The 27,755-nt window shown below is 37.7% G+C and overlaps 1 protein-coding gene and 1 long non-coding RNA gene across 5 annotated transcripts in view; both read right to left on the bottom strand.

Moving 5' to 3' along the window:
• The window catches only part of RNF220 (ring finger protein 220), a 382,422-nt gene that overhangs the window by 341,264 nt on the left and 13,403 nt on the right, over nucleotides 1-27,755 (bottom strand). The window lies entirely within an intron of this gene.
• On the bottom strand, nucleotides 471-25,953 carry LOC117664119 (uncharacterized). Its single transcript, XR_004590925.2, has 3 exons — nucleotides 25,835-25,953; nucleotides 20,560-20,692; nucleotides 471-602 (listed from the first exon to the last, which is right to left on the bottom strand). It is a non-coding gene; the product is annotated as an uncharacterized LOC117664119 (long non-coding RNA).

The raw sequence follows: 27,755 nt of genomic DNA, 5'->3' as shown, positions 1-27,755 counted from the left end.
ACTGTGAAGGTGTTAATTCATTACAAGGATGAGATCTAACCTAGGACCAATATGAATGCTGCATGAAAACAGGGTTTTCAGTTCCATAAACTGTACGACTATCCCAGGAAGGGACTTTTCCTTCCAATTGGAGTCCTCTGAAAAGCCTTTTTGAAAGCAGATAGACAGACCTAAATGGTATGAGTTAAAGTACAGAAGGTTGTAGTGGTAGAAGTGAGAATACAAATATGAGGATAAATTTCCTATTTAATTCACAAACCAACATATTTTGAGAGCTCAATGCAAATGCACTCACAACTAAAGTAGGCAAGCTGTTGGTATAACAGGGTTACTTCAGAAGAGCTTCTGTCACCTGGGGAAATGCAACAATCTTGGCCTCTGGAAATGCTCTTTTTTAACCCTTTGAGACTTCCTGAGACAATTTGTCACCAAGGTTATTAGCATTTCTTCTGAGATATTGACAGCTTGTCGTTCTTCCTTTCCAGCCCATGAGTGATTTCTTCACAGTCGCCAAATACTGCCAAATCACCATGGTAAATGTATCGACAGAATCATATTAACAGCTGCTGTGCATTTACAGCACCGTAAGTTATATAGAGAGGCTGAAACACAGAGAGAAATAAAGAAGCCCTTGTCAGCAGCAATGACAAGCGTTTATTTAGCAGTTGTTGCCTGGAACTATTTTTTATGCTTTAATTGCTAATTGTAAGACCTCATAAAGGAGCTGCCTTGCACCAAATTATCTGTCACTCTTCAGACCCGAGTTTCCGTATGTTAGTTACCTGGCTATTCAAATGACTTACTTGGACGCAGCTCAATGAATAAAAGGGATTATTTTTTGACATCACACATACAGGGAACCCATTAAAGAAAATCTGACGAAGGCCATGTCTTGGATGAGAAATCATCCAAATTTTATATTTATTTTTTCTTTCTTTCTTTCTTTCTTTCTTTCTTTCTTTCTTTCTTTCTTTCTTTCTTTCTTTCTTTCTTTCTTTCTTTCTTTCCTTCCTTCCTTCCTTCCTTCCTTCCTTCCTTCCTTCCTTTTCCTTTCTCCCTCCCTCCCTCCCTCCCTCCTTCCCTCCACCCATCTCAACTCAGGAACTCTGGGTGGCAAAGAAATCTAAAACAATGAAAACACTTAATACAAAAATATATACAGCAGCCAAGAAAAGAATCATAATAATTGCCACTACAGTCAAGGAAGAAGGCTCTTAATATATATGGGAGCCTAGGTCTGGGTACATAGGCACAAGTTTTTAAGGTCTTACAACAGGACAACAGGGTTGAGGCCTTCCTAATCTCTGAAAAACAATATTCCAAGGGGCAAGAACTACAGTAGAGAAGACATGTCTCACTGTCCCTGCAAGATGACATTCCTTGGCTAACAGGATCCACAACATACCCAATCTGCTGGACCAAATTGGATGGGTAGAAATTGTTGAGATAAAACAGCCTCTTAGTTAACTCTGTCCCAAAGCCATGTAGGTCTTTAAAGGTGACAACCAGAATCTTGAATTGCACCTGGAAACACATAGGTAACCAATGCAGTACCAGTACCATTATTAAATATGCTGCATATCCAATACCATTTACTATATATCAGATGAACCTCCATATATTTTTCAAAGGCAGCCCCATATACAGCAGTAGTCCAATTGAGAGGTTACAGGGGCACAGGTTACTGTGAGCAGAGCCTCCCAGGCCAGGAATGCTACAACTGGTATACCATCCAAAGGTGCATGGGCCCTCCTAACCAGAGCTGCCACCTGCTTTTACTTCTTTTTAACATGGTCTAACTTCATCTTATGAGTTATACTCCAAGTTTTTCAGATATCAGAAGGCTGATCTACATTTTTTCAGAAATTCACTCAAAAGGCGTTATTTTATATTGATATTATCTTAAGTCTCCTTCATTCAGTGTGTACAAAGTTAGCACCCACCCCACTCCTAGGAGAATGAAATATTTTGGGAAATATTAAAAAAGGCAGAATATTATATTTCCCTAAAGGAGAAAAATGCTCTTGGAAAGCAGCCACCACCTTTATTAATAGCCCCAGCAGGACTGGGCCAGCTTATCTACAAGACAAAAGACCTTCAGCACCAAGGTGATGGGATTAAGACATGGCCTTTAAGGATATAATAGGACCATTTAGCAGACGATACAGAGCTCACTGCATTGCACAATCTCCTGAGGACATTGCATCACCCAGCAAACTTCAACCAAGTCTGGGAGCTCAGACAAACATAGGAACCTGACAACAGCCAATAGATGTTCAATACATGTTCTTGCACAGGAACAGGAAGTTCAAGTGCAACACCCAAGAGAAAGTATAAAAGCCCCTCACTCTCAACTCCATGTGGTCAGCTACCCAGAATCACACATGCTTAGTGGTTCTGTTCATCATTAAACCATCTTTCCAATCAGCCTCCATGTTTCCAGTGTCTTTCTCCCAACTTGGAACTGAACCAGATGGATATTTCTTCCAACAAGTGAAACACTGGGTGTCACTGATCAACTTGCCTGCCTACCTATCATGTATCTATTTATCTTTGGGATATTGTTTTAATATATAGACATATGTGTAGACAGAAAGTTAAATTTCTGTCTACACAACTTTTGAAGGGAGTTAAACAAACAACAGCAAAGTAAATCTAAAGAAATGGTAAAAACTCCCAAGGATGTTTTGAAGAAAACCATGCATAATACTGTACATAGCTTTAATTTCCAAAATGCAGGGAAACTATTGAATATTAAACCCTCTTAACTTCATTTGATAGTCTTGCCACTAGGATTAAAAAAATAAAATTCTTAAAATCAAGACTGAAAAAGAGAAAGAAGCCCACACTGTCTTACTTCCAAAATTTCCTTAGCTATACAGAGTCTTAGAAGTTTGAATGTTATTAAAGAGAGTCCCTGCTGAAAAGCTTAGGAAACACCTTAGGCCTGAGTGAGGGCAACAGGTTGGAAGAAGAGTGTCAAGAGAAAGAGGGCAATAAGTGCAAGAGAATACCAAAAATACTTGGGTTAGGTTAGAGGACCATCAAACTAAAAAAAGCTGGATTTTTTGCTCTTTTCCTCTCAGTAAAAATTCTGGATTTAACCTAATCAAAACTAGTTTTGAAAAACCAGCTTCACTGAACCTAATCACACTGTGCTGGAAAGAAAATATATTACATCTTCAACTGTACAACAGATTTCAAAGAAGTATCTTCCTCAAGAGACTCCTGTAATCAGGAGTGTACTAAATTAAATTGATAACTAATATATAAATTCCCAAAGTTATTAATTTTATGTCATACATAATGTTTCCCAAGTTTTCATTTAGTTGGTTGACAGACGGAAATTCTTTAGTGACAACTGGCCTAATTTACACAAGAGGAAATAAACTGGAAATAAAGGAAAACAGTGAAAAGTTAAAACACAAATGTTATAATCCTATATAATGGCATAATGTCAGCCTCAGCTTTGCCTGCTTCAGCTGCCATAAGAAACGGGGGGGAGGGACCAGTTAAGGGGGCGAAGGGGGGGAAGATTGCAGGTGGTGTTTTTCCATTGCAGGAGGTGTCTTTCCAAGAAACGAAAGTGAATCTCCAAAGGGGCCGGCTGACCAACTGCCCTACATTCCTGATGAATGACGCTGCCAGACGTGATGCCACCTGACCTTTGGGAGACCTTTGGATTGGATGATGGTCAATGGACCATCATTGTTTTTCAAATCCTTCTTAAAACCCATCTTTTGTCACCTCCCTGTAAATTAGTTTGTTATTAGGCATAAACATATGCAGCTGAAAGTAAGTATCCTTTTCCCCCATACAACTTTATTAAGGGTTTTAATTACGACTTCCGGTTTCCTTGTCTTCGGCGACGGCGGCGCTCTTTGAAGCTCCGCCAGCCCCGCCGCCTGTAGAGCCGCTTCGCGATCGAGAAGCGGCTCGAAAACTTCAAAATCCTGAGGATTGTTGGAGGAGAGATAGCAGGGCACAGGTCGAGCCCCTGTAACCCCCCAGGGAATCGTTTCTGGGGAGGAAACAGGCGCGGCTCCCTTCCAACCTGCTGAGACTCCGGGCGGCGTGGGACGATTCTGCTTCTGCAGAACAAGCCGGCTGCAGGAAACTTAAAGCGAAAGAACCAGCTTTAATAAACAGCGAAACTACCTGAATCCTGAAATTTGGAAACGCAAGTATTAGCACTTTGTTGACTTTTCAATCTGAGAAAATGCGAATGAGTGAAAGTGCTTTGAAAAAACATGGCGCCTAGCTTCAGAGTTAACGAGCCAGCGAGTGTGGATTGGTGAAGTTACTTTGTTTTGCTACAAAGTTTCCAAGTTGCTACTAAGCTGCCTTGCTTGTTATAAGAGAAATAACTGGGAAATTTTTTCCCTTTTCAATATTGGACTTTGCTTTATTTTAACCCTTGTTTGATCAAATCTGGGGGACTTTTTTAGAAGTCTTTGTGCAGGAGGGAAAGGAAAAGGAACTTCCCTCTTTAGAAAAACTAGATCACGAGCCAGGATGGCTTCAAAGAAGCAGGAAGGGAAGGCATTAGGGGGGGGATCCCCCACACACAAACATCAAACGCAACTTCCCCCTGCTCAACAGCTACAAACTCAGAAAAAAGAATTTGATGTGGGAGATTTAAAAGAATTTATTTCTAAAACTCTGGATGACAAATTTCAAAAATGTCAACAGGAGATAGATGATAAACTTCAAAAATCACATCAGGAATTTATGCAGGAAATTAATGAAGTTAAAGACATGGTGAAACAGAATCAAAATAAGGTGACCAAAAAAATATCAGAAGTGGCGTCTGGCCTGGCAGAATTTATTGGGAAAGTTGATTTTAAAGTTGAAGAATTCAAATCAGAAGTTAATGTTAAGATGAAAGACAATGATTATAAAATTGATGAAGTTGACAATAAAATGCAGAGAATTGAAGATGAGATTGTTATGATACAATTCCGGGCGATGGAATTTGCCATACGGCTTCGGGGAATTCGAGAGGAGGAGAGACAGGATTTGAGACAGGTTTGCTCTGAAGCCTTGGCTAAGATTTTACAAGCTAATCCTGATTTGGTATTTCATAAAATAGATAAAATTTACAGAGTGAACTCTTGGGTGGCCAGACAAAGACAATTGCCTAGAGATGTGGTCATATACTTTACTGAGAGAGAAATTAGAGATGATATCCTGCAAAAATCTTTTCACACTTCTGTACAAGTGGGGGGCTCACGACTTGAAATTTTTAAAGAATTACCTCCTAAAATGCTGAAAGCTAGAAAAGAATTTGGTTTTCTTGTTAAGGAATTGAGAAATTTACAGATACCCTTCCGGTGGGACGCACCAGCTGGGATAATTTTTAGATATAAGGGAGAAGGATATCGGTTGAATACCGTGGAGAAGGCACAACACTTTTACAGTACTATTCTTAAGGAAAGAACACCATCTCCACGTACATCTACAGTTTTGGAGATTAAGGAGAGTGAAGAGAGGCAATTGAAAGAACAGTCTAAGCAGGAATTAGAAAATGTGCAAGGTGCAGAAGGAGGTTTTCTGAGTGAGCCCTTGTTGGATTCTTCTCCAATTTTGGATTTGATTCAGTTGACAGAAGTTAAAGATCAACGTATAACTAGAGCCCAATCCAAGCTACTTAAACAAAAGCAACAACAACAACAGGAAAGACAAGACAAGAAGGCAGTTAAGAGTACCGTACAAGAGAGTGGAGCTATGGGAGGAGCGAGATCGAAGCTCTCGGATGAACTTCAAATATTTTGCTCTGTGCTCCAGAAAGAGGCTGATGACCTTTAAGTGTCTATCTTGGAATGTCAATGGGTTGAATTCAGCACAGAAAAGGAAGAAATTATTTACATATTTGAAACAATTTAATAATGATATAATATGTTTACAAGAAACGCATATCACAACTCAAGATCAAAAATATTTGATAAACTCAAAACTAGGAGCACATTATATATCTTCAACTTCGCAGAAAAAGAATGGTGTGGTTATTTATGTAAATAAAAAATTAACAACGAAAGTTATAGAAGCAGATCAAGATGGTAGGTTTGTAGCAATTGAATTGCTCACAGCAAATGGTCAAATTCTTTTGATTGGAATTTATGCTCCCAACCAACAACAGGATTATTTTTATAAAATGTTACATACTAAAATATTGCAATGGGACTATAGATCTATTTTAATTATGGGAGACTGGAATGGAGTAATTGATTCTAAACTAGATAAAAAGAGCTTGGCAAAGTCTAGAATTAGACTACCACAGACTTTTTTTGATATGAAAGAAGATATGGAATTAAAAGATGTTTGGAGAATACATAATCCAAATGAATTGGACTACACTTTTTTTTCGGATAGACATAGATCTTTTTCTAGGATTGATTTTATCCTGTTGTCAAATGATCTACTTGTTAAGACAAAAAGAACAAAGATTTGTCCAAGAACTCTGACTGACCATAGCCCTGTATGGATAGAAATTGAGATGGATAAGGTTGAGAGACGTTCTTGGAGATTAAATGAGAACTTGTTTAGATATGAAAAAAATACAATAGAACTTAAAAAGCATTTGAAAGAATTTTTTGAAATAAATTTGAATAAAGGTACCCCAATTGAAATTGTTTGGGATGCAAGTAAAGCTTATATGAGAGGGGTACTCATCTACATGAATTCTAAACATAGACTGTTCCGACAAAAGAAAAGATTTGAGTTGGAAATGGAAATAAAGAATAAAGAACAGTTACTTATTAAAAACCCAACAGATGAAAGAATACGAAGTGCTATAAAACTTTTGAAAGACCAATTTCAAATGCTTATGGCGGAACAAGTTGCAACAAGTTTACAATACGCGAAGCATAATACATTTTGCAACGCTAACAAACCGGGCAGATGGTTGGCTTACACATTGAGGAAAAAACAAAGTATACGGACTATTGATAGTATTGATATTGGAGGGAAAGAAATCTTTCAACAAAAACTAATTAAAGAAGCTTTTGTGGATTATTATACTAAACTATATGCCAAAGAAGAGGTGCAGAATGGACTTATAGAAAAATATTTAAAGGATAAGAGAGTTACAAAAATTACTGATCAACAAAAGGAAAGAATGAATTATCCTATAACAGAGGAGGAGATAACAGCAGCAATTAAACAGCTAAAAACAGCCAAAGCTCCTGGCACGGATGGTTTGACCGCAGTGTATTACAAAACTTTACAAGCTGAAATGGTGGGACAACTTAGAGATTTATTTTGCAATATTCAACAAGGGGGCAAAATACCCCCATCTTGGACAACTGCTTATATATCTTTGATACCAAAAGAACAAGTTGGTCCTAAAAAACCAGAGAACTATAGACCAATATCTCTTTTGAACACAGACTATAAAATTTATGCGAAGGTATTAGCCAACAGGTTGATGCCAGTAATCCAAAAGGTGATTCATGCGGACCAAGCGGGATTTATTGAGGGCAGATATATGAAGGACAATGTAAGGCAAGTAATAGACTTATTGGAATATCTTGACAAGAATAAACAGATTTCTGCAGTGCTGGTTTTTTTGGATGCGGAGAAGGCCTTTGATAGAGTGGATTGGAATTTTCTACTAAAGACTTTAAAAAAGATGGGCTTTGGGGACCAATTTATACAGGCGATCTCAGCAATTTATCAAGAGCAAAAAGCACAGATTATTATTAATGGAAGTTTGACGACAGAGTTTAAAATTGAAAAAGGAACAAGACAGGGATGTCCGTTGTCCCCACTTTTATTTATTTTAACATTGGAAGTCTTGCTAAATACAATACGGGACTCAAAAATTTTGAAAGGCATAATGATAAGGCAAGAGGATTATAGAATAAAGGCATTTGCAGATGATCTGGTGGTTACCCTATCACAACCAATGGAATCAACAATCCTGATGAACGACATTATACAAGACTATGGTAGAGTTTCAGGTTTTAGAGTGAATTCAAAAAAGACTAAAATGATAGTCAAAAATATGACACAAGATCGTAAACATGAGCTTGAAAGGAGGGCAGGTTTTGAAATTGTACCTAAGGTAAAATATCTTGGAGTTCAGGTTGCAGAATCAAACATGAAATTGTTTCAAAATAACTATGAGGTGTTGTGGCGAGAGGTTCAGAAAGACATGGAGACTTGGAAAAAGCTGCAACTGTCTTTACTTGGAAGAATAGCAGCAGTTAAGATGAACATTTTGCCAAGATTTCTGTTTTTGTTTCAAATGATTCCGGTGCTTAAAAGTGATAAACAACTGAAAGTTTGGCAAACTGGACTTAATAAGTTTGTCTGGAACGACAAAAAGCCGAGAGTGAAATTGAAAATTATGCAAGATGTTCCAGAAAGAGGAGGCCTTAAACTTCCAAACCTACAGTTATATTATGATGCAGCAGCTTTAACTTTAACAAGTGATTGGTTTGGAAGTAAAAAGGCTGGAATATTGAATGCAGAAAGTTTTGATCTTGAATTTGGATGGCATGCTTACCTATTTTATGATGACAAAGTTGATAAAGTATTTAAAAGTCATATACTTAGAGACTCTTTGATGAGAGTTTGGAAGAAGCACAGACTCAAATGGGATTATAAAATACCGCTATGGCTGGATCTTGGTCATACCTTGTGGAATACAAATATAATGTCACTCGGGGGGTTTTTATACAAAGAGGTTCTTTTTACAGATGCGGGTAGATGGCAGCTGAAGACCTTGCAGACACTGTTGGACGAAGGGATTAATTTAACTTGGTTACAATATAATCAATTACAATTGAGATGGAAAGAGGACCAAAAAACTGGTATTATGTTGCATGAGGAAGAATTGGTTAGACATATAAGACAGAAAGGTCCAATGCATATTAAAAGGCTTTATAATGTTTTGCTAGAAAGGGATTCAGAAACGGAATTAGTTAAAGATTGTATGATTAAGTGGGCACATATTTTTGAAGAACCAGTGATGTTGGAAACATGGGAAAAAATTTGGGTTCAGAATGTTAAATTTACACAGTCGCAGAATCTGAGGGAAAATTTTTATAAAATGTTTTATAGATGGCATTTAGATCCTAAAAAGCTGTCATGTATGTACCCTAATGTTCAGCCAAAATGTTGGAGATGCGAATGTTTGGATGCTACGTATTATCATGTTTGGTGGACCTGTAGGAAAGTTAAGGCTTTTTGGATAAAAATATGGTGGGTCATGCAGAATGTTTTGAAGAAAAAAATTCAATTTTCTCCACAATTGTTTTTATTGGGTATAGTTAAGGGTTTTACACGGGGTGAAATAAAATTAATATTGTATATGATAACAGCAGCAAGATTGTTGATAGGTAAATATTGGAAGAATGAAGCTTTGCCTACTATCGAGGAATGGACTTTGAAGATGGCCAGTTTTGCAGAGATGGCGAAGATTTCAGCATATTTAAAAGATTGTTCACAAGAGACTTATGAATGGGAATGGAAAAGGTGGATAGAATATGTTCAGAACAAATACCAAACTAGAAAGTACCAAATAGCTTTTATTTGAAAATAATGTATTAGAAATATCTTAATGTAAAGAGATAAAGAGGGAAAATAATATAGGGGGAGGGATGGGTTCAGGTATATATATCAGTATTATTAGTTATGAGTACATAATAGGGAAGTCTGGGGGGGAGGGTTAGGGAGGGTTAGGGAGGATGGGAAGTTTGGGGAGGGAGGTGGGGGGGTGAAAAAAGGGGTGAAAATGTAATTGTAAAACTTTTGCAATAAAAAAAAAAAGGGGTTTTAATTACAATAATAAAATCCAATATACACTAAAAGATAAGAAAAAATTAGAAAGAAAAAGTGAAAGGGCAGAGAGATAGTGACTGGCCCAAGGTCACCAAGGTGGCTTTTGTGCATAGAGACAAAACTCAAGGCTCTCTTCATTTCTAGCTTGGTGCCTTAATTTCTACATCAAACTGGTCTTCTTTAATATAGGCTACAAAGTGGGGGTGCAATGTCTTGACAATGATATCAATATGTTCTTTGGAGGAAGTACTTGTGGGAATTTTCAACATAAATTCAATAATACTGTCTATCTGAAATCAAAGGCTGGAGATTTGGAATAATTATAAGTTATGAATTTCTATTTCATTCTTATTCCAGAACATATGAAAGCCTTAATTTGGCATGTTGCTCTAATTATATATACAGTAATTAAAATTGCATGAGAAAGTAGATGAAGGGAAAAGTAAGTATCAATAGAAAGAGTGCTGCAGGATCTAATCTGGATCGGTGACCAACCCAGATTGGATCCTGCAACATTATCCTGGGACACTTATATTTGCCTTCATTCCTGAGAAAAGAGTGTGTTTCATTCATATAAGCTATGATACAATTCAGATCTGGGAGGATTCATAGGAAGCCTCTACCTGCACAGCAAATTCCTCCCCTGCTAGTTCTCTCTCTAATGTAGGATGTTTCCACGTAGCTAATCCTTCAAAAACAGACTGCAATACATATATCATACACATATGCAAAACTCAAGCAACCTTCCATAACACATACTTACAATCAGTGAAAAGTTCCTTATCAAAACAAGTATATTAATTTTGTTGTTTAAACAAAAACATTCCCCGAAAGGCAAAATATTAGATACCACTTTCCTTCATTACCTCTCTATTATTCCTTCTAGTTCTGCAGCAGTATTTTTTCTCCTTTTTCCCCCCAAACTTCCTTCAAAACAAGAGGAACAGGAAGCCTCACAAGCCCTAAAAGAAATGCACACAAACACACACATATACACACATTAGGGGCCTCAGCTCTAGTGTAAAGCTTGGCTGAACTGGGAAAAAAGATATTGGAAGGAGTGATTATTTATTTAAAATATTTTCATACTTATTTTTTATGTTAAAAATATTCATGGTGCAAGCCATTTTTCTCTCTTATACACATCTGTATTCTTTACTCTAATAAAAATTCAGAACTAGGACCCAGGGCATTTGCTAACTTGGTTCTCAGAGGATCTCCTTATATTTTATAGAACATAAATGGCCTTAGGTCAACTTCTAGGGAAGAAATGGCAGTGTGAAGAAAGATCTGCGAAAAGCAGAGACTATGACTGTGGTGGAACAAAGAACTGGCAAACAAACCAGGTCTTTGGTAATTCCCCTGCAAATAAGGAGAGGACTTGAGATCACCCACAAGTGCTCCAGATAACTGCTCTTTGTGAGGAGACTGAAAGACAGAGGTTTCTGATGAGTTTAAGAGTTTTGGGAGACAAGGAAATAACCATCTTGCTCAAATCACAGTATGCACTTGTAAAGGACATGCCTTCCATGCCTTCCATGCCTTCTTTTCTAACCATTTTCTGAAATTGCTTGTTAAATCCTTTTTATAGCACCACGAGAGTTTCCTTCAATCCTTAGTAAAACAAGTTTTAAATACAAGTTTAAGAACTTTTAAAAAATGAAAGGAGGGAGTAAATAGAAAAAGGATGATTAAAACTTTGATTTCAGAAACTTACAAACAGACTAAGGGTTCAGATAAATCTGAAATAAGATTTTGGAATTAATAAGAATCCTTCCCATGTGAAAATGCTGTTTTATTTAATTAAAAAAAAACATAATATGACAATACTTTAAAAACTGGACACTAGAGGGAACTAGATGGAACTAAAGATTATATTGTAATTAATGGAGAAGGGTACTCAAACTCAATTCACAATTACAAAACAAAGCAAAATATTTTAGCAATAGGAAAAATGAAAACATGAAAAAAAATTTAATAAATGATATAAAAAAAGTTACACTGAACATACAAATGAAAGCAAGAGTGAGACTTGATTATACAAATAGCAAACCAAGAGAGTGACTTGAATAACTTTCCCATACTAGGTTTATAGAAGAGGCTTTGTAAAGTTTTGAAGAATTCTGTGAGAAGAGACAAGAAAAATGAAAAGAAACCAAATTGTATGACATTATTTCAAGGGACTAAAGAGCAAGATTGTTAGAAGTAAAAGGAAGGAATTTAAAGTTGGTTTATCTGATCAAGATTAAAATAGATATGTTGTTTATCTCTGGTAACCCTTAATAGGTTTTTGCTGACATCAGGTTTGATTGATGATTGAAATGATGAGATAAATGATGAAATAAAAAATGACTTTCAGTCTAGGACATTGTTAAACAAAAACCTCTCCATATTCCAAGTTCTATGCACTGGTCACTGTTCTATGAGGGGTCAGACACTGTCTCCACTGTTGTTTAATATCTACTCTGAGTCAATTTTCAACAAAGCACTGGAAAACAGTGATGCTGGCCTCAAAGTAAATGGTGTTCAGATTAACAATTTAAGATATGCCGAAGAGGTTGTAGAAAAAATGTTTTTAAAAGAAAAAAAAGCCTCTGATGATCAGGCAACTCAGCTGGGATCATCAGAGGCTTTTAAAAGCATTTTTTTACAACCTCTTCAGGTTGTAGAAAAAATGGTTTTAAAAGTTAAAAAAAAAATTGGCCACGCCCACTCAGCCACATTAGCCCCCCCACCAAGCCACGCCCATAGAACTGGTAGAAACAAATTTTACATTTCACCACTGATGTAAATGATAAATTGGATTTAATTGCCAGACCAATTGTGTTTATGATGAAATGCCTTTTCTTTTACTCCAGTATAAGTGAATGGCTATCATTATTCTTACAAGGAAGTGAGAAATGCTATACTTAGGGATACCCCATGTTTAGTACACCTGACTGTGGATCCATATAATTGACCAACAAGGAATAATCTTTCTTTCTATCTGGAGGTATGTGATATGCAGGACAAGCATGTTTACACACATACAGAAAACAAAACAGAATAACTGCCTTAACACTATGGATAATGTGTTGGCATTTGAAAAGTAGCAAAACACTACAAATGATTTTAAAAATGCTAAGCTTGTGGAAAAATGCAAAAAAAAAAAAAAAAAAAGGAAGAGGGGAAATCCCACCCCCCATAAATGCAAAATTCAGAATATGGAAGAGTTGTCCAAAAAGCAGCATAAAAATTAAATATAATAAAATTGTACTGTAATCAATCCCTGTATAGGTAGGAAAATGTAAGAAATTCCTTATGTAACAGAGCTCCCTCTAGGTCAAAATTAGGTTATTTCAGAAACCATGGTTCCATCACATTCAATTCCTACTTCCTGTAAGAGCAGTAACAACTTTCAAACTCATGATTTGCAGAAGTTCCCTGCAAAACAAGTGTTTCTATTTTCATGTGAGTGTGTGTTTCCAGCCAACACACAACTTAGTCTACTCTATATCAGTAAATACATGTGGGGCTCAAAGGGACCATTTTAATTTTGATGCAATGTGATATTTTTCTTCATATCCTCCTGTCTATATTCTTACAAGAGTCATGTCAGACACAAACAGTGAAATCTCAGCATTTAATCCTAGTGTATAATTAATAAAGATAGCTATTTGAACTCAAACCATCCACAGGCTCTGTGGAATTGGAAGAAATTCATTATATATTGTCATTCTTAAACTATCTTAGACTGGGCATAAAAAAAGAGCAATTATATGTTTCTGGAAACAGCATATTCATGATAACAACTTCTGAGTAAACATCCTAATATTTTTGGCTGTTTAGGGACAAATAACGCTTAGATATTTGGGCATATTTACAGAATCTGTGCCATAGTTAGTTTCTCACTGTTGGAAGAAAAGGTATAAAACTGAGATTGCAATTTACCACTGCATCTTAACAGAACATTTTGAGGTAGATTTTAAATCAAGCCACACTTGATTTCCAAACAAATATAGAATTCTCCTCTTACTTCTTGTACAACTAGTCCTTTCCTGCGGTCAGTTCATATTGTCACAGAGATAGCTGTCTCTGTTTGCCAAAACAACATTCAACTTCTAAACAATAACTGCTCTGTAATAAGGATCTCATACAATCAAGCCACATCATGATAATTACATTTACTAGATGTCATCATTCTAACTATGAACATTATCCGAAAAAGACAATACTCCTAATGAACCTCAGCCAAACCTGGCAGATAAATACTCCATTCATAAAATACATCCTCATTTCTGCTGCAGGTATTTGCCACTAAGACATATGTCCTAAACTAGTTTAATCACAAAGGCCCTGCCCTACCCCTTTTGCAGGTTTCAAAAGGATGTTTAGCATAAAAACCCAGAAGTAGATAGTGAAGAAACAGGCTTGGCAGGCCACACAGAGCAGCCTTAACATCAGTGACAAGGCAGCTGGCAGAAGCCCCTATGAGCAAGTCAGGACCAAGGGACCAGCCTTTTCACATCTGGTTAAGTACCATAAACTCTCCAACAAGCTGCCTAATTATGACAACACTTCTGCTAGAAAATTAGCATGCTTCGCTGATCATGTTCAGAAGCATGAGGGAAGATAATAGGCAAAAATGGGAAATGCTCCAGAGAAACCCTAGTAGTAGATCCTGTGATATAATTGGAAGGTAGGCTGCAGGCTGAATCATGATCCAATGTCCAGCTGTCTCATTACTCTCAGAGCATCTCGAGGACTTTCTCAGAAATATTGAACACACACCTTTTATTGTCCTATTTCATCAGCTAAAGCAGAAATGAAATGTAATATGCTTGGACTACTAGACCAAACCAAACCAAGGAATTCAATCTGTATGAAAACTCTGCATATATGCTAATGTTCATCTTGAAGAATGTAAGCCACTTGCTTGAGGATCCATTACAAGTACCAAACTATCTTTGGCCAATTTCAAAACAAGCTAAGTAGGATCAGAGTTGATTTGTACTTGAGTGGGAGACAACCTGGAAATGTCAGGTCTGTAAATTACCTTAAAAAGCAAAAAAGCATTCCTGAAGATGGCAATGCAAAGCACTCCCATTTTGTTATCAACTGCCAGTCTTCAGTCTCCTTTTTTTAAGAAACAATGCTGTGAAGGTAGCAGGGGGCCACCTACAAAGGGTTCAGAAGAAGATGAATGATTGTAATGGCATCTGTTTCAATTTTGGTTCGTGCCTGGGCAGGGCAAAGTAGTCATACTGCTATGTCTCATGAATGTCTCAGGACAGGATATGGAAAGGAGAAGCATGACCTCTCTGTCCTGCTGGATCCATCAGCAGCTTTTGATATCCTCGATCATTACATACATTCTCCTAGATCCGAGATGGCGAACCTATGGCACATGTGCCCAAGTGCCACGCGAAGCCATGTCACCCGGCACACACACCTTTGCCTGTTTGTCTTACAGGTTTCTGGCACGCATGTGCATGTGACGATCAGCTGTCCTTTGTGTGCATGGCTGTGCCAAAAACCAGTGTACGCATGCGTGCCGGCCAGCTGATTGTCGGGCGTGCATGCTCACTAGAACCCAGAAGTTCGGCTTTTCTGGAGCACAATCCCTTTGTACACATGGCAGTGCCAAAAACCGGCCTGCACAGGCACACCGGCCAGCGGGCATGCATGCACGCTAATATCTGGAAGTTTGGCTTTTCCGGAGAGTGGCCCCGACGAGTGCACGCACGTGGAAACATTTCCGTGTGACCTTTTCAGCACTCGGTGCCGAAAAGGTTCACCATCACTGTCCTAGATTCTTGAGGGTTAGAAGGGAGAGGGAGCACCATTTGATCCACTCTTTTCTAAAGAACCAATTATCCTTGGGTATTACAATACAGTTAGCCCTAGAGCTCTTTACAACCAATTGCTTAACGCAGGGGTCCCCAACCTCTGGGCCACAGCCCACTAGTAGGCTGTGAGCTGCTTGCAACTGGGCTGCAGAAATGGTGGGCAAGCGCACCCACATCCCACTTGTGCAAGCAGTGGCCACATGTGCCCCACTGCTCCTGCAAATTCACCTGCAGACACACGTGTGCTTGCCAACCATGTGTGCAGAATCTTCTCCCCACAGCTCCAAAAAGCCAGAAAGTTTGGGGAACTCTGGCTTAACAACAGTTCCAAAATTACAAGATAGGCCCAGAACAAATGCTTTATCAGTGTTTCTGGCCTTTTCTAAAATGTGACTTTCTAAAATGTGACCGCATGACTGCATTTCAGGCATTTGGCATCCAACTTGTCTTTATGACTGGTGGCAATATGTGACTTTTTTGCCAGTTTCTGGCAAACATCCTCCATTCAGAAGACTGGGTTTGCATTTATGGCCATAGTGTTCACTTAATGACTGTGGATTCATTTAAAGAATGTGGTGATTTGCTTAATGACTTCAAAAAAAAATATAAAATCAGGTTGTCATATGGGAGCCTCAAGTTACAACTGTAACGACTTACAACCAGAATTCTGGGCCCAATTGTGGTCCTAAATCAAGGATTACCTATAAAAAGTCACTAGGTGCAACAACATCAATAAGCATATCATACTCAGTTGGGTATCTTCAACATGAGCCAGTTGGGAGACATAGAATATATCTTGCCTCAGTGCCTGGAAGCCTACAAAATCTGGGATGGAGAAAAACAGGCAAAATAGGAGTAGCAGCACACTGATTCCAGCTTTGACACCGAGTCTGTACTCTATCTAGGGCAGGAATGTCAAACTCGTGGTGTCATGTGGCGTATCATGACTTTTCCCCCCTTCGCTAAACTGGGCATGGGCATGGCCAGCACGTGACACATCCGGCCCATGGGCCACGAGTTTGACAGTCCTGATCTAGGGCAGGGATCTGCAACCTTAAACACTCAAAGGGCCATTTGGACCTGTTTCCCACAGAAAACACTGGGAGCCACAAAACTCTTCCCGTGCCTGACTATTTCTTGAGCAGCCACAAAACTAGCATATGTAGTTGAATTAAATGTTCTGTTTTCTTCTGAAACTTTTCTTATCTTGGATTTATCCATAGTTGGCCTACCAGGGGTTGAAAAGCTCAATAAATCGTGTGCCAGTGGGTGTCGCACATTGGCAGTTGTGACGCATATTTTGAGTGACAGGGAACCGCAGCAGAGGGGTGAGCCACATGAGGCTCCAGAGCCACAGGTTGCTGACCCCTGATCTAGGGGTATACCTTAAATCTGTGGCTCCTACTAAGAAAGCTGAGAGAGGCTGGGGTCATTGTGGCCTTTCAGCTTATAGGCACTAACTGTGATAATTTATCAAGCAAAATATGTGATCCACTTGGGGCTACCTTGGAAAAACTGGTATATAAAAATGGCTACCCATTTATTAGCAAGTCAAATCTGTTACAACCATATTACTTTTATTACAAATGATGCACTGGTCATTTTTTCTAGGTACAGTTGAAAATATTGCTGATTACCCAGAGAGCCCTGTATGCCTGGAACTTGATTATTGCCAAGCCTACTTCAAATGGAATCTGCCCACTCAATATAAGCACAAAGAGAAGCCATGTTGAGAGCTCCTATCTAACAGAAAATCTGAACTGATCATTTTCTATTTGGATACCTCCCCTTCCTTTAGGACTGTTTTTCTTAAGAGGCTAATTGGGCCCCAATCTTCATGGTATTTAAGAAAACATTCATGTTCTTATTCCCATTCAAGGTATTGGTTATCATATTAAAGCTCTATCTGGCACTGGGCCAAGTTATCTGCAGGACCCTTTCCCTGAAAAATCTACTTGTACTGTTATCTGATGAGATCCAGGAAGCAAGCCCCTTCCAAAGCTGTGCTTACCCTATAGAACAGCTTCCTCTAGGAGGCATAGATGCAGAGGTGGGATTCAGCTGATTATGTCCGGTTCAGGCGAACCGGTAGTGGCGATTGCAGGAGGTTCTGCCCACCCCCCCTGGACATAATGCGTGAGCAAAGACCATGCACAGAAGGCCGTGCGCATGCACGCTCACATTTGCAAACCAATAGGGAAGGTAAGTGAATCCCACCTCTGCATAGATGGTTCTTACTCTCCTTGCCTTCCAGATGGCCCTTAAGGCCTGGTTCTTCTCTGAAGTGCTGGGTCAGGAGGGGGAAGTGAGGCCAGCATTTGTGGTTTTGCAATGGGATTGTTATAGCTATCACTTGGTGATATAACAGGGTTTTAATGTTTTGCGCTTTGTTATCTGTCTACAGTGTTGTTAGCTGCCCGGTTATTTTATATGACATGGGCATCCATATAAATCTTTCAAATACATAAAAATGTTCAGGAAATAAATTATATCTTTCAGTTTTGTCAGAGCTCCACAGAAACAAAACACAGACATCTCATACAGAACAGAATGTAAATCATGCTTTTATTAAATGTTAGGTTGTAAGCATGATAGGTTGTAATAACCTAATCTCATCTGCAAGCCTCCCTTGAGCACACCATGAATCGCTTTGGGAAGATGGGCAGCACAGAAGTTTAATAAATAATTATAAATAAATGACTGCTACTTGAAGATCAAACATTTTTAGATGATTTTGTCATGGAAGTTTTGAATGTTGATTTGTTCTAACTGGAAATAGCAATTGTTTCCAATTCTTATAATACAGTGATGGTGAATCTTTTCGGCACCTAGTGCCAAAAAGATAGCGTGGAAATGTCATGCACCCATGCGCACTCGTCAGGGCTACATTCCAGAAAAGCTGAACTTCCAGGTTCTAGCGCGCATGCGCACCTGACGATTAGCCGGCCAGCACGCATGCGCAGGCTGGTTTTCGGCACTGCTGCATGGACAAAGGGATCGCGCTCCAGAAAGCCGAACTTCCAGGTTCTGGCACGCATGCACACCCGACATGAAAATGTTCTGCCTACAGTGGACTTTATAAATAAATCTTTAAAAATCACATACTATTTCCTCTTAGTTACTTACAACTTACTATATAAGTCATCACTACCATAAGGTTAATTAGCCAAAGAAAACTGTTCAAGAACAGTTTGCTCACATATTCTGATATTGAAGAAACAACATTTCAGCCTTATTCTGACCTCCCTGCATCATCTCAAAATTAGACTATTTTAAGTATGTAAAAATATATATTTAGGCACCTGCTGAGAATTCAGAAGTGGGCTTTAGAGAAGTGGGCTTTAGAAACTTCAAATGATTTTTTGCAGAAATATTGCCACTCACTTCTATTATGTGCCATGAAGCAAGACTTCTGCCTGAGAAAGCAAAATATGTGCTACCCCGAATGAAATACTATTGTAAGCTACAAAGGTAAAGCACAGTAACTTCCCCCTCTAACACGGGTGTCAAACTTGCTGCATCACGTTGCCATCACGTGATGTTCGTGACGTTTTTCCCATTCACGGAGCTGGGGTGGGTGTGGCCTGCGTGTGACGCCTCTGGCCCATGGGCCACAAGTTTGACACCCCTGCCCTAGAATGTTCCTGCCTTCTTCGATCTTGTATATTAAATTTTTTAGAGTTTTATCCCATTTTTATTACTTTATAAGTAACTCAAGACAGTGAATATACATAATATTCCTTCCCCTTCCTATTTTCCCCACAACCACCATCCTGTGAAGTGGGTTGGGTTGAGTATGACTGGCCCAAAGTCACCCAGATGGTTTATATGCCTAAAATGGAATTAGAACTGTCTCGTAACCACACTACATCAACTTGCTCAAATTGTTCTTTTGACTCTTATAATAGGGCAGAGAAGGGTGATACAACATTCCACACGCCACAAATAAATTTTGATATTTTTCCTGAAATGGTTTATAAGTGTGTTAACTTTCAATAATCACTACTGTGCAATTTGTATTTTGGCCAGAATCAAGGGTGAAATGCTCCCAGTTCGGACCGGATCGCCTGATCCGGTAGCAATGGAGACAGGTGGTTCAGAAAACCGGTAGCAAAAATCCCTGCCCCCTCCCCCATGCCCAGTTGAGCCGCACAATCATCAGAGGCTTTTTTTTTTTACTTTTAAAAGCATTTTTTCTACAACCTCTTCGGCCGAAAAAATGCTTTTAAAAGTTAAAAAAAAAGCCTCTGATGATTGTGTGGCTCAGCTGGGATCGTCAAAGGCTTTTAAAAGAAAAAAAACCCTTTTTTTCTTTTAAATGCCTCTGACAATCCAAGTTGAGTTGCCTGATCAGCAGAGACTTTTTTAAAAAGCCTCTGCCGATCAGGCAACTCAAATGGGATTGTCAGAGCCTTTTGAAAGCATTTTTTTCAACCTCTTTGCCGAAGAGGTTGTAGAAAAAATGGTTTTAAAAGTAAAAAAAAAAATTGGCCACGCCCACCGTCACATTACCACCCCCACCCCCACCACCAAGCCATGCCCACAGAACTGGTAGTAACAAATTTTAGATTTCACCACTGGCCAGAACCTCTATCCTTTGTTGTTCTTGTTCTGACTCAAGGAAGGCAGAATGAAAGGTATTCTAGATTTGTCTCCACTGTAGCCAAGAGTGATAACCCGCTTGATTCAGTGTCAGCCCTTCCCCCTTACTTATGAATCCCAATATCACCCTGCAGCCCATCCTTCCCTTGTTAATTTCCTTCTCCCTGTCCCCTCTCCACTGTTAATTCCACATTGATTACTTGCCTTATTCATCTTCCATCTCTATGTTTTCCTGACTTCGCATTTCCTGCTGCATCAACTATATAGCTTTTGCTGGTGGTTACTGAATGAAGCTGATAAACATGTAACAACTGACAGTAGTCACCCTTTGTAGAATACTTACTTACTGCAATTTTCATTGCCACATTCCACAAGTTAAACTTCTGCCAGCTAGTTGTTTCCAATCCAGAAGAACATGTTGTGTCCTCAGAAGGATAACGTTGACAGAGGAGCCAAAGTCTCCAAAAGCTAGGCAGCTAGGAAGCATGCACAGCCACAAAGGAAAATTGAGAAAATTAATGGCAAAGCATTGCATAGAAAGGTGTTTATTTACAATGGCTATCCTTTATTTGGAATTGTAAGATGACCAACTAAAATACAGAAAAAGAAGATGGTTCTGCTGATGTGGATCCTTGAGGAAGTTGAGGGAGGATATGGAAAACCAGAAAAGGACTGTGGAAAACCACAGGAACAGTTACAAAGACTGCAGAGCAATTCAGTAAGGGAGAAAGGAACGTAAAGCGATATAAATGCAGTGTGAATGTATATGTTTTGGAGAACTGAGAGGGAGAGAATGTGAGTTGGAGGCCAGACATAAGAAAAATATGTGCCGAGAGTAAGAGGTAAGCCAAAATATGAAAGCCATTAATTTGAAGTAATTAAAACGGTTCCCCTCATAAAGCCATTCTGTCACAGCACCTATTATACTTTATTAAAACTCCATCCCATCAAGCGAAACAAATTTACATCTCTTATGATATAATATGTAAATATCTTTTTAATATTAATATTCTATTAAATGCAAGAAAATTTTCTTTTTCTCAATGATGTAGAGAAAATGGAAAATAATCTCTCTCTTTCTCACACATACCGCACAGACACCCACACATCTACCTATAGGGGAGTGGGGAGGACTAAAAAACTGGTAAGAGTATCAAAACAAGAAACTGAATCCAAAGAACAAATACCGCCGAAATCCACAGAAGTCACTTGTGCTCATGAGCCAAATGTCATATCAGAAGCAAAAACAGACATTTCTACTGAAGGCCAAGGCTGTGCTGTATGTTGAAACAGATGTGTGAAGGCAAATGAAACAGAAAGGACTCCACATCTCAGGCAGATTCCTAGCAAAGGGCTAATTGCCCATACCGCCTCCGATCAAGTTCAGTTTGGCCTACTAATCAGTCAGCCATGATTCACAGTAAGAACCTGACTAGCCAACTGATATTTCAGTGTGTCAGAAGAAAATTAATGCAGCCCACTACAAGGACTGGTAGGAGAGAGGGAGAGATATTTTTATGCCAGGGAGAAGAAATTCAATACTTCTGTTTCCAAAAGTGCAGCAGATTCCTAACATTTCCAGCTTTATTCTGCACATGCTCCTTGCAGTTCAATTTTCCTACTGTTACCAGAGCCAATACTCCATGTAGCCCAAGAATGTCAAACTCGTGTCGTCACAGCAGTGTCACATAACGTATCATGACTTTTTCCCCCTTTGCTAAACCAAGTGTGGGCATGGCCAGCGTGTGACGCTTCTGGCCCGCAGGCCGCGAGTTTGACAGCCCTGATGTAGCCAGTCATTTAATTTGCAAAATCCCAGCTTCTCTAAATTCCAAATTTTGTAAAAAACTAGCCTACAGTTAAACTGATTTACTCTTTCAAAACTGAAATCAGGCAAGTCTCTCTAAAATGTCAGTAAGCATAAAGCTTTGAAGTTTAACCATTACAACCATTCGTTTAGTGACTATCTGAAGTTACAACAGCACTGAAAAAAGTGATTTATGATTGCTTTTCATACTTACCACCACTGCAGCATTCTCATGGTCATGTGATCAAAATTTGTATGCTTGGCAGCTGGTTCATATTTAGGACAGTTGCAGTGTCTGGAGGTCATGTGATCACCTTGCAACCTTCTGACAAGCAAAGTCAATGGGAAAGCCAGATTCACGGAACAAGTGTGTTACTAATTTAACAAGCTGACTTTGTATAAATATACAAAAGTATGAAGGCTATTGCTTAACGCATTGTAAGCCGCCCTGAGTCGCCGGAGAAGGGCGGCATATAAATTAAAGCAAAAAAAAAAAAAAACTACAGTGATTCACTTAACAACTGTGACAAGAAAGGTCATAAAATGGGGCAAAACTCACTTAACAACTATCTTACTTAACAACAGAAATTTTGGGTTCAATTGTGGATGTAAGTTGAGGACTACCTGTACACCATACCAATGTAACAGTGTAAATTACAAAAAAATATATAAAATCTATTTATATTCATATCTTAAGGTTTTTTAAAATTTATTTATTCCATTTTTATTGCTATTATAAGAGGACTTAGAAAAATTTCTGGAATCTGTTTTCTGGGTGTTTATTTTTTTTTATTCTGGAGCCTAGATTGTGCAAAGTAGAAGAAAAAGAAAATTAAGTTTTGTGTATGATGATCAACTTAAAAATTGATGCTGGTTTCTACTATGTAAAATATTATCTCAGTCCTGTTATAATAAATGCAAGTAAACATGATTATGACTGTCAGCATCTGCCTTGTAGTGTAAGTAGTAAACAAAAAAAGTGTCTCGATTTTTTTCTCTTTTATTTTAAATTTCAAAACAGAAGCTCGGAGGATAGTCTGCAGTAAAAGCTTGAACAAAACTAAACAAAGCATAAGTAGATAAAATGTATTAGATTTCATTGTTTTTTACAAAGCAGAAATGAACATTAGTAAACAATCAGCCCACAAAATTTCAAGGACAACCAGATGAAGACAAAACTGCTTTTTATAACATTAAGTCAGTAAAGGGAAGGTATTTAAAAGAGAATATGCACAAGCACAGACTTTTATTTATTATTCAGAAATGTTTTTCCTCTCTAAACTGCCCTATTTTTTAATGAAATCAATAAGTCATTTTTAGCAATCATTACTTCTGATATTCCCCATGGATCAATTTTTATTCTATTTCAGATCCCAGAGCTTCTGCCAGATCATATTTATATGTTCATAATAAGGTAGTGTAATGCCTACATACCCAGCTTCAAAATGTAAAATGGAAGAAAATACATTTATTTTCCAGGGAGAACATACTTTAACTCTCCGTTTGCACATATGCTCGGTTAGAGGGGTGGGCTTCAAAAATTTTAGCAAGGGGTTCTCTGCCTGGTTGCTGGGTGGGCATGGCCATTGTGGCCTAGTCGGCCTCCTGCACCACAGCTGGTGAGGGGTGTTTTTACCCTCCCTGGACTGAAAATGGCCTCCCCAGGCTCCGGAGGCTGGAAGCAGGCCCATTTCTTCCCAAACTTCTGGTAGGCCATTTTTCACCCTCCCTGAGCCTCCGTGTATGCCCTGCACTTACCTGCATCCAAAATGGACCACATGGGGACTCCTGGAAGGGGAGGGGCAGTGTGGGTGAGGCCAGCCAGGAGTGGGATTTGGGGGTTCTCCAAACTGCACAGAATCTTAGCTAGAGGTTCACCGAACCCCTGCAAACCCCCAGCAGCCCACCCCTGCTCGGTTACAATATAACTAATTTTTTGCTGAAATATTCTATTACAACCCATTGTCTAACTAACCCTCCTACTTCTTCTTCTTCTTTTTTTTTTTGCCAAGTTCATTCCACAACCAGATTCTGGGAGAAGAGTATGTACAGATTCCATTTAAGTATGTTACTATAGAAGGAAAAAAAATCACTTCTTCTACGGATAGACAAAAAAAAATGTCATAGATGCAAAGAACTGAAATGAACATGTTCTTTCTCAGTAATAAACCACAGAACACTTCATAACACAAAAAACAATAAGCCTTATATTTCTGATCAGTATGAAAGGGGCTAGATTTCAAGAACTGGACCAAAAATATTTTAAATTTACATACAGTTAATATGATTATTCCCATGTAGAGGTAGTCCTCAATGTATGACCACAAATGGACCAGAATTTCCATTTCTCAGCAAGGCAGTTGTTGAGTTGCATCCAATTTTACAACCTTTTTTGCCATGGTTATTAAGCGAATCTTTGCCGTTGTTGTGAATATGCAGTTGCTAAGTGACTCCAGCTTCCCCTGTTGACTTTGTCAGAAGCCAGCCGGGAAGATCGCAAATGGAGATCACATAATCCTGGGATGCTGCAACTATTGTAAACACATGCTGGTTGCCAAGCATCCCGATTTTTATCCTGTGTCTGTGGGGATGCTATGATGATTGCATGTGTGAGGATGGGTTATCCCTTTTTTTCAGTGCGGTTGTAACTTTGAACAGTCATTAAATGAATAGTTATAAAACAAGGATTATCTGTATTAAATATTATTCTGACCCTTGACTTCTTACAATACACTAAGTCAAAATAAACTACATTTTTAGTGTTTAGTATGAACCAGTTGAGAGGGCTTTCTTAAACTTTAATTTATTAGATGCAATGACAAAAATGTATCTCTTATTCCCAATGTTTTAATTGTTAGGGACACTGCCTCTGTCCAGCTTGAAGAACCAACTCAGATGAGGTCATTTGAACTGTTCTAGCTGTTCTAGATTCAGAGTAAGCCATTAAAAAATAGAAGACACTGTTAACACAATGGTCAGTCAGTAGGAAACTCCAAACTATAAAGACATCCCATATTCCTATAATATGAACCTCTGGATGAAAAGTTGTTGGCAACCTGCTAGGAGTACTTAATGCAATGAGTCATACTATATGACTCACTGATCATTCAACTCTTTCATTCTATTATCTGTAATTCAAAATCTGGTTGCTAGAAATGTAACATTTCAATGCAAACTCTTTAAAAGGATATACAATATGTACTTCAAATTACAAGACAGTATTAATATTGTCCTGTTTTCAAAAATAGTACAAGGCGTATTTTTAAAAGCTTTGGTTTTTTAATATGCTGTGTCAATGCTTTGTTTTTAACACACGTGAAAAAGTCAAAAAACAATCTTAAATTACACAGGTAACCTAATTCCTTACTCTATCTTCTCTCAAATATCCAGTGACTCCCCTAATCCTTCAGGTATTCAGGTACAGCACAATATACCAGAATAAATTATAAAGAATCAATTGTTATTTTATTATTGCTTGTTATCTTTCATATAATTAAAACAAGGCCAAATCTTGTTACAAAATTATTTAAGTAATTATACAGATGGAGGATCAGAATATACAAACTGTTTATTTTAATAAATCTTGATGAATATGACAAATTAACAACCTTAGAGGGCTATAAATTAAGATATTCCTATCCTAAGCAATAACTAATTTCAACAGTAAATACTACAATACATATTTCATAATTGAAAAGAAAAGCAATATGAAGGTAGCAATAAGAACAGGTCACAATTCTTACGGAATTTTCCTTGCTCATAGACAGCAATCTCTGCAAGTTAGATATATTACCATGATTAGCAGACACACCTGATGTAGCGTTTTCTTTCAGAGAAAATATCCAGTTGTAATGATGTAAGTTTCACACAGAAGGAATAATGTAGCAATTCAAAAGAGGAGTTAACATAATATGGCTATGAAAAACTTTCATGACTATTCTGCTTTCTAAATAAGAGAGAAGGAAATTCATTAACCAGGATATCAACAAACATATATACAGTGAAGAGTAGAAACATAGAATAGGAAAATGTAATAACTTCCTACTTTCACCGGGAATGGTACTAATTGGAAAATTATTTTCATTTTTTAAACCTCAAAAGCATTTATAGTATGATTCTATGACATGTATAACACAATTTTCAATGTAGCTTACTTCCCAAAGTAAACAACATTAGCACTGTACCCTAATATTACAATGTCGTACCATCTCTCTAATGACTTACACTTCATTACCCTGTATGCATTAAGCAGGTTTAGTCAAACCAACAAAAGCCAATTGTTGAGCTTAATCAAATCCTCTGCATATATGTATTATATATTAATTTCTAATATTTATAATAAATCATACTGTCCACTACAAAGTACCAAAAATAATGTATAAAGTAAAATTTTATTAAGACTCCCTCTGTATTTTCTTAGTAGAGAAATGGAGGAGTATGGGAACAAGTCATACAATTTTAATGACTGTTTTATTCTTTCTATGCAGAATTTTAACAGAGAAATGGTATAAAACATTCATATGTGTAAATATAGGAGATGTCATTTCATTTGTTAAATATAATGAGAGAAAAATGACAATTGGGATAAAATACTTTTTATGTTAGAATCCGTTTCAAGATAAACTATTCATCCCATCAAACTTATCTCCAATTCACTAAAGGTAGGCAGGACGAGAGGAGGGAAAGGCCTGATTGCTAGAAATAATTTTACTAGTGATAAACACTAAAACAATAGCTTTCTCTGTTTCAACTCTGAACCTTAAAACAACAGGATCAAAATCTCAAAGAGTATGATGAGAGAAACTTAAATGAGAGAAAGAAGATTCGAATAAAAAAGATTCATTAGTAAATTTTTGGAAAGGTTGCCATCATTTTTTAATGGAAATAAAATAGTTTAGGGAAAGAAATGGGAAGAAGTAGCTGATGTCTAACTCTTATCATTTTTTCTCTCTGTAAATTTCAGATACTTATTTAGCCCCTGACAAACACGGGAAGATCAAATGTCAAAACCATAATATTTGAGACAGTCATCCAACCTTTTAGGTATATATTATGGCCACCATTTTGAGGTTACTTAAAATTATAAATAGTTATGGCCACTTTCTCTATAGCTTTGGATATTTGTGATAAGGCACAAAACTACCCAATCAGCAAACATACAAACAGCTTTATTATATAGAATATTATATGTTTTATTATATAATGTTATATATTGTATCACTGTGTGGCAATAAACCAACCCTCAAATATTAACACAACACGATTCTCAGGGCTGCACCATCAATTTCAGATCTACTACAAGGAACACAGCATTATGCCATCTTGTAATAGATGGATGGAAAATACTCTTGCAACAGAATGTATCGTGAGGCAATCTGGCTATTTTCAAATGGAAATGATTAGTTGCATTGCCATGCAAATACATTCTATAGAATTAAACATTGTAACTGATGCTCTACATTTCTGACAAACCTAAGAAAATGTGATACTCACACAACAGAAATCCTATTTTGAGGAAAATGGTCTGGATTCCCTAAAATAGTATTAATTAGGGTAATAATTACTTGGTTACTGCTTGGTCAACTATTTTTCAACAGTGCTGTGTTTCATTTTAATCAACCAGTTATTTTACAAAGATTTTCTACTTTAGTACTTATAGTGTTTAATAGTGCTAATATTTGAAGATAAACAAATACAAAAATCCCATGATTTCTATGAGATTACTACATTAT

Source organism: Pantherophis guttatus, chromosome 3 (assembly GCF_059756535.1).
Source record: "Pantherophis guttatus breed Tessera chromosome 3, ASM5975653v1, whole genome shotgun sequence".
NCBI classification, from domain to species: domain Eukaryota; kingdom Metazoa; phylum Chordata; class Lepidosauria; order Squamata; family Colubridae; genus Pantherophis; species Pantherophis guttatus.
This window is presented reverse-complemented; position numbering and strand designations above follow the sequence as displayed.